The sequence below is a fragment of the Triticum dicoccoides genome, chromosome 7A (genome assembly GCF_002162155.2).
Source record: "Triticum dicoccoides isolate Atlit2015 ecotype Zavitan chromosome 7A, WEW_v2.0, whole genome shotgun sequence".
NCBI classification, from domain to species: Eukaryota; Viridiplantae; Streptophyta; class Magnoliopsida; order Poales; family Poaceae; genus Triticum; species Triticum dicoccoides.
This window is the reverse complement of record NC_041392.1, coordinates 85,622,498-85,630,283: the sequence shown is the minus strand read 5'-3', so window position 1 is coordinate 85,630,283 and position 7,786 is coordinate 85,622,498.

The following is a 7,786-nucleotide window of genomic DNA, read 5'->3' as shown; positions in this document are numbered from 1 at the left end:
TATATATATATATATATATATATATATATATATATATATATATATATATATATATATATATATATATATATATATATATATATATATCAGTTTTACGTTATTTATACATGTGATTGCCCTTTGATATATACATTGATGTACTATGTGTGCCAGCATACTGATCCAGGGATGGCACAGATACACAGAGTCTTGACCATCTGAGGTCGGGTCGCTACTCGTATCAAGCATCCCCAAGCTTAATTCCTACTCGTCCTCGAGTAGGTAAATGATAAAAATAGATTTTTTGATGTGGAATGTTACCCAGCATATTTCTCAATGTAATCTTCTTTATTGTGGCAAGAATATTCAGATCCATAAGATTCAAGACAAAAGTTTAATATTGACATAAAAACAATAATACTTCAAGCATACTAACGAAGTAATCATGTCTTCTCAAAATAACATGGCCAAAGAAAGCTATCCCTACAAAATCATATAGTCTGGCTATGCTCTATCTTCATCGCACAAAATATTTAAATCATGCACAACCCCGATGACAAGCCAAGCAATTGTTTCATACTTTTGATGTTCTCAAACTTTTTCAATCTTCACGCAATACATGAGCGTGAGCCATGGACATAGCACTATAGGTGGAATAGAATGGTGATTGTGGAGAAGACAAAAAGGAGAAGATAGTCTCACATCAACTAGGCGTATCTACGGGCTATGGAGATGCCCATCAATATATATTAATGTGAGTGAGTAGGGATTGCCATGCAACGGATGCACTAGAGCTATAAGTGTATGAAATCTCAACAAAAGAACTAATTGGGTATGTGATACGTCTCCGTCGTATCTATATTTTTTTATTGTTCCATGCCAATATTCTACAACTTCCATATACTTTTTGGCAACTTTTTACACTATTTTTGGGACTAACATATTGATCCAGTGCCCAGTGCCAGTTCCTGTTTGTTGCATGTTTTTGGTTTCGTAGAATATCCATATCAAACGGAGTCCAAACGGAATAAAAACGGAAGGAGCTTATTTTTGGAATATTTGGAAAATTCCGGAAGAGAAATCCACGCAAGACGGTGCCCAAGGTGGCCATGAGGCAGGGGGCGCGCCAGCCCCCCTGGGCGCGCCCCCTACCCTCGTGAGCCACCTGTAAGGCGGTTGACGCTCTTCTTTTGCCGCAAGAAAGCTAATTTTTGGAGAGAAAAAATCACGGCGAAGGTTTCAAGCCAATCGGAGTTACGGATCTCCATATATACACGAAACGGTGAAACAGAGCCAGAAGGGAACGCAGAAACAGAGAGAGACAGAGAGACAGATCCAATCTCGAAGGGGCTCTCGCCCCTCCCTTGCCATGGAGGCCATCGACCAGAGGGGAAACCCTTCTCCCATATAGGGAGGAGGTCAAGGAAGAAGAAGAAGGAGGGGGCTCTCTCCCCCTCGCTTCCGGTGGCACCAGAGTGCCACCGGGGGCCATCATCATCACCGCGATCTACACCAACACCTCTGCCATATTCACCAACATCTCCATCACCTTCCCCCCTCTATCTACAGCGGTTCACTCTCCCGCAACCCGTTGTACCCTCTACTTGAACATGGTGCTTTATGCTTCATATTATTATCCAATGATGTGTTGCCATCCTATGATGTCTGAGTAGATTTTCGTTGTCCTATCGGTGGTTGATGAATTGATATGATTGATTTAATTTGCTTGTGGTTATGTTGCTGTCCTTTGGTTCCCATCATATGATTGCGCACGTGGATCACACCCTAGGGTTAGTTGTATGTTGATAGGACTATGTATTGGAGGGCAAGAGTGACAGAAGCTTCAACCTAGCATAGAAATTGATGCATACGGGATTGAAGGGGGACCAATATACCTTAATGCTATGGTTGGGTTTTACCTTAATGAACATTAGTAGTTGCGGATGCTTGCTAATAGTTCCAATCATAAGTGCATAGAATTCCAAGTCAGGGATGACATGCTAGCAGTGGCCTCTCCCACATAATACTTGCTATCGGTCTAGTAAAGTAGTCAATTTCTTAGGGGCAATTTCGCAACTCCTACCACCACTTTTCCACACTCGCTATATTTACTTTATTGTTTCTTTATCTAAACAGCCCCTACTTTTTATTTACGTACTCTTTATTATCTTGCAAACCTATCCAACAACACCTACAAAGTACTTCTAGTTTCATACTTGTTCTAGGTAAAGCGAACGTCAAGCGTGCGTAGAGTTGTATCGATGGTCGATAGAACTTGAGGGAATATTTGTTCTACCTTTAGCTCCTTGTTGGGTTTGACACTCTTACTTGTCGAAAACTATTGCGATCCCCTATACTTGTGGGTTATCAAGACCTTTTTCTGGCGCCGTTGCCGGGGAGCAATAGCGTGGGGTGAATATTCTCGTGTGTCCTTGTTTGCTTTATCACTAAGTAATTTTTATTTTCTGTTCTTAGTTGTTTTCTAACTTTAGTTATGGGTAGGAAACGCAAAATACCAAAAAAAATTAGTTGTACCTACTAAACCAATGGTTGAAGAACCACTCAAAATCTATCACACTGCTGAAGCTTATTACTTGGATCATCTTCGATCCCTATGTGCTCATGCTGAAACCCCAACTAGCTTAGTTGAGGGCAAATCTTTAGATGAGCATGCTTGTTATGTGCGACATAGAATATCTGAAAAAGGGAAAACTTTACAGGATCAAATTCATCGTTTGCAATGCTATGCTTGGAATTTATGTGAAATATATGATTTTACTTGTTGTTTTGAAAACCCTTAGAAACACCTTCCCTATCAATGTGAGTTTAGTGATTATGGAATTGTATCTTCGTATGTTAAGGGTGTTTATAGTTACTATGATGTTCAACAAATTGAAGAATTTGTTGCTTTTAAGGGTGCTTACAAAATTGCTTCTTTGATTGAAAAGTATGATGCTACTCTTTACAAATCTGAAAATTTTGCCATATTTAAATATTGCTATGATAATTATGCTTCTAATGCCTATGTTGAACCATATATTGAGTATTACTCCGCTGTCCAAGAAGAGACTAATATTTTGCAGGAGTCTATGGAAGAAGAAATTGATGAAACGTTAGCTCATTGGATGAAAAAGATGAGGAGGAGAGCAAAGAACAAAAGGACGAAGAGCGGATTAGCTACCCGTGCCCACCTTCTAATGAGAATAACTCTTCAACTCATACATTGTTTAATTTCCCTTCGTTCTTACCGGAGGATGATTGCTATGATGATTGTTATGATCCCGTTGATTATTTTGAAATATCCATTTTTGATGATGCTTGCTATGCTTGGGGCAAGATGCCAATATGAATTATGCTTATGGAGATGAACTTGCTATAGTTCCGTATGTTAAACATGAAATTGTTGCTATTGCACCCACACATGATAGTCCTATTATCTTTTTGAATTCTCCCGACTACACTATATCGGAGAAGTTTGCCCTTATTAAGGATTATATTGATGGGTTGCCTTTTACCGTTACACATGATGATTTTGATGAATATAATATGCATGTGCTTGCTGCTCCTACTTGCAATTATTATGAGAGAGGAACTATATCTCCACCTCTCTATGTTTCCAACATGGTAAAATTGCAAGAAGCTGTTTATACTATGCATTGGCCTTTACTTTGTGTGCATGAATTGTTCTTTTATGACATGCCAATGCATAGGAAGAGAGTTAGACTTTGTCATTGCATGATATATGTTACCATGTGCTCACCACTAAATTACAAATCATTGTTAATTAAAATTGGCTTTGATATACCTTGGGATCCGGGTGGATCCATTACTTGAGCACTATATGCCTAGCTTAATGGCTTTAAAGAAAGCGCCGCCAGGGAGACAACCCGGAAGTTTTAGATAGTCATTTATTTCTGCTGTGTTCTTTTATAAAGTTTAGAAATAAAAATAATGTGCCAAGGTTTGCCTTTAGGATGTTTACATTTGCTTGATGGTTTGTATGGTGCAGGACAGAAACATTGGCTGTAGTGCGCGATTTTACATTTTTAGCTGGAATATCAAATGGTTCTGATTCTTTTTGCACTGTCTTCCTATAAAAATTGTTTATTTTTCATAATTTTGGTTGAATTTTTAAAGTATCAGAAGTATGGTGAATGTTCAGATTATTACAGACTGTTCTGTTTTAGACAGATTCTGTTTTTGACGCATAGTTTGCTTGTTTTGATGAAACTATCAATTTATATTAGTGGACTAAGACATGAAAAAGTTATATTACAGTATACACAATGCAAAAACAAAATATGAATTGGTTTTCAACAGTACTTAGATTAGTGATTTGCTTTATTATACTAATGGATCTTACCGAGTTTCCTGTTGAAGTTTTGTGTGGATGAAGTGTTCGATGATCGAGAAGGTCTTGATGTGAGAAGAAGGAAGAGAGGCAAGAGCTCAAGCTTGGGGATGCCCAAGGCACCCCAAGTAAATATTCAAGGAGACTCAAGCGTCTAAGCTTGGGGATGCCCCAGAAGGCATCCCCTCTTTCTTCAACAAGTATCGGTATGTTTTCGGTTTCGTTTCGTTCATGCGATATGTGCAATCTTGGAGCGTCTTTTGCATTTAGTTTTCATTTTTATTTTATGCACCATGCTGGTATGAGATAGTCCTTGGTTGATTTATAGAATGCTCTTTGCACTTCACTTATATCTTTTGAGTATGGCTTTATAGAATGCTTCATGTGCTTCACTTATATCATTTGAAGTTTGGATTGTCTGTTTCTCTTTACATAGAAAACCGCCATTTGTAGAATGCTCTTTTGCTTCACTTATATTTGTTAGAGCACGGGCATATCTTTTGTAGAAAGAATTGAACTCTCTTGCTTCACTTATATCTATTTAGAGAGATGACAGGAATTGGTCATTCACATGGTTAGTCATAAAATCCTACATAAAACTTGTAGATCACTGAATATGATATGTTTGATTCCTTGCAATAATTTTGCGATATAAAGATGGTGATATTAGAGTCATGCTAGTGGGTGGTTGTGAATTATAGAAATACTTGTGTTGAGGTTTGTGATTCCCGTAGCATGCACATATGGAGAACCGTTATGTAACGAAGTTGGAGCATGATGTATTTATTGATTATCTTCCTTATGAGTGGCGGTCGGGGACGAGTGATGGTCTTTTCCTACCAATCTATCCCCCTAGGAGCATGCACATAGTACTTTGTTTCGATGACTAATAGATTTTTGCAATAAGTATGTGAGTTCTTTATGACTAATGTTGAGTCCATGGATTATACGCACTCTCACCCTTCCATCATTGCTAGCCTCTCTAGTACCGCGCAACTTTCGTCGGTACCATAAACCCACCATATACCTTCCTCAAAACAGCCACCATACCTACCTATCATGGCATTTCCATAGCCATTCCGAGATATATTGCCATGCAACTTTCATCATCATCATATACATGACTTGAGCATTCATTGTCATATTGCTTTGCATGATCGTAAGATAGCTAGCATGATGTTTTCATGGCTTGTTTGTTTTTTGATGTCATTGCTACGCTAGATCATTGCACATCCTGGTACACCGCCGGAGGCATAGATATACAGTCATATCTTTGTTCTAGATATCGAGTTGTAATATTGAGTTGTAAGTAAATAAAAGTGTGATGATCATCATTATTATAACATTGTCCCATGTGAGGTTATCAAAATAAAAGTGGCCAAAGAAGCCCCAAAAAAGAGAGAGGCCAAAGAAGCCTACAAAAAAATGAGAGAAAAACAGAGAAGGGGAAATGTTACTATCCTTTTACCACACTTGTGCTTCAAAGTAGCACCATGTTCTTCATATAGAGAGTCTCTTGAGTTATCATTTTCATATACTAATGGGAATTTTCACTATAGAACTTGGCTTATATATTCCAACGATGGGCTTCCTCAAATGCCCTAGGTCTTCATGAGCAAGCAAGTTGGATGCACACCCACTTAGTTTCAGTTTGAGCTTTCATATACTTATAGCTCTAGTGCATCCGTTGCATGGCAATCCCTACTCACTCACATTGATATCTATTGATGGGCATCTCCATAGCCCGTTGATACGCCTAGTTGATGTGAGACTATCTTCTCCTTTTTGTCTTCTCCACAACCACCATTCGGTTCCACCTATAGTGCTATGTCCATGGCTCACGCTCATGTATTGCGTGAAAGTTGAAAAGGTTTCAGAACGTCAAAAGTATGAAACAATTTCTTGGCTTGTCATCGGGGTTGTGCATGATGTGAGTATTTTGTGTGAAGAAGATGGAGCATAGACAGACTATATGATTTTGTAGGGATAACTTTCTTTGGCCATGTTATTTTGAAAAGACATGATTGCTTTATTAGTAGGCTTCAAGTATTATTGTTTTTATGTCAAATGATAGACTATTGCTTTGAATCACTCGCATCTTAATATTCATGCCATGATTAGATTACATGATCAAGATTATGCTAGGAAGCATTCCACATCAAAAATTATCTTTTTTATCATTTACCTACTCGAGGACGAGCAGGAATTAAGCTTGGGGATGCTGATATGTCTTCGTCGTATCTATAATTTTTGATTGTTCCATGCCAATAATCTACAACTTCCATATACTTTTTGGCAACTTTTTATACTATTTTTGGGACTATCATATTGATCTAGTGCCCAGTGCCAATTCTTGTTTGTTGCATGCTTTTGGTATCACAGAATATCCATATCAAATAGAGTCCAAACAGGATAAAAACGGACGGAGCTTATTTTTGGAATATTTGGAAAATTCCGGAAGAGAAATCCACACGAGACGGTTCCCGAGGTGGCCACAAGGCAGGGGGGCGCGTCTGCCCCCCTGGGCGCGCCCCCTACCCTCATGAGTCACCCGTAAGGCGGTTGACGCTCTTCTTTTGCCGCAAGAAAGCTAATTTTCGGAAGAAAAAAATCACGGCGAAGGTTTCAGGCCAATCGGAGTTACGGATCTCCATATATACACGAAATGGTGAAACAGAGCCAGAAGGGAACGCAGAAATAGAGAGAGACAAAGAGACAGATCCAATCTCAGAGGGGCTCTCGCCCCTCCCTTGCCATGGAGGCCATGGACCAGAGGGGAACACTTCTCCCATCTAGGGAGGAGGTCAAGGAAGAAGAAGAAGGAGGGGGCTCTCTCCCCCTCGCTTCCGGTGGCACGAAGTGCCACCGAGGACCATCATCATCACCGCGATCTACACGAACACCTCCTCCATCTTCACCAACATCTCCATCACCTTCCCCCCTCTATCTACAGCGGTCCACTCTCCCACAACCCGTTGTACCCTCTACTTGAACATGGTGCTTTACGCTTCACATTATTATCCAATGACGTGTTGCCATCCTATGATGTCTGACTCGATTTTCGTTGTCCTATCGGTGGTTGATGAATTGCTATGATTGATTTAATTTGCTTGTGGTTATGTTGCTGTCCTTTGGTGCCCATCATATGATTGCGCGCGTGGATCACACCCTAGGTTTAGTTGTATGTTGATAGGACTATGTATTGGAGGGCAAGAGTGACAGAAGCTTCAACCTAGCATAGAAATTGATGCATACGGGATTGAAGGGGGACCAATATACCTTAATGCTATGGTTGGGTTTTACCTTAATGAACATTAGTAGTTGCGGATGCTTGCTAATAGTTCCAATCATAAGTGCATAGAATTCCAAGTCAGGGATGACATGCTAGCAGTGGCCTCTCGCACATAATACTTGCTATCGGTCTAGTAAAGTAGTCAATTTCTTAGGGGCAATTTC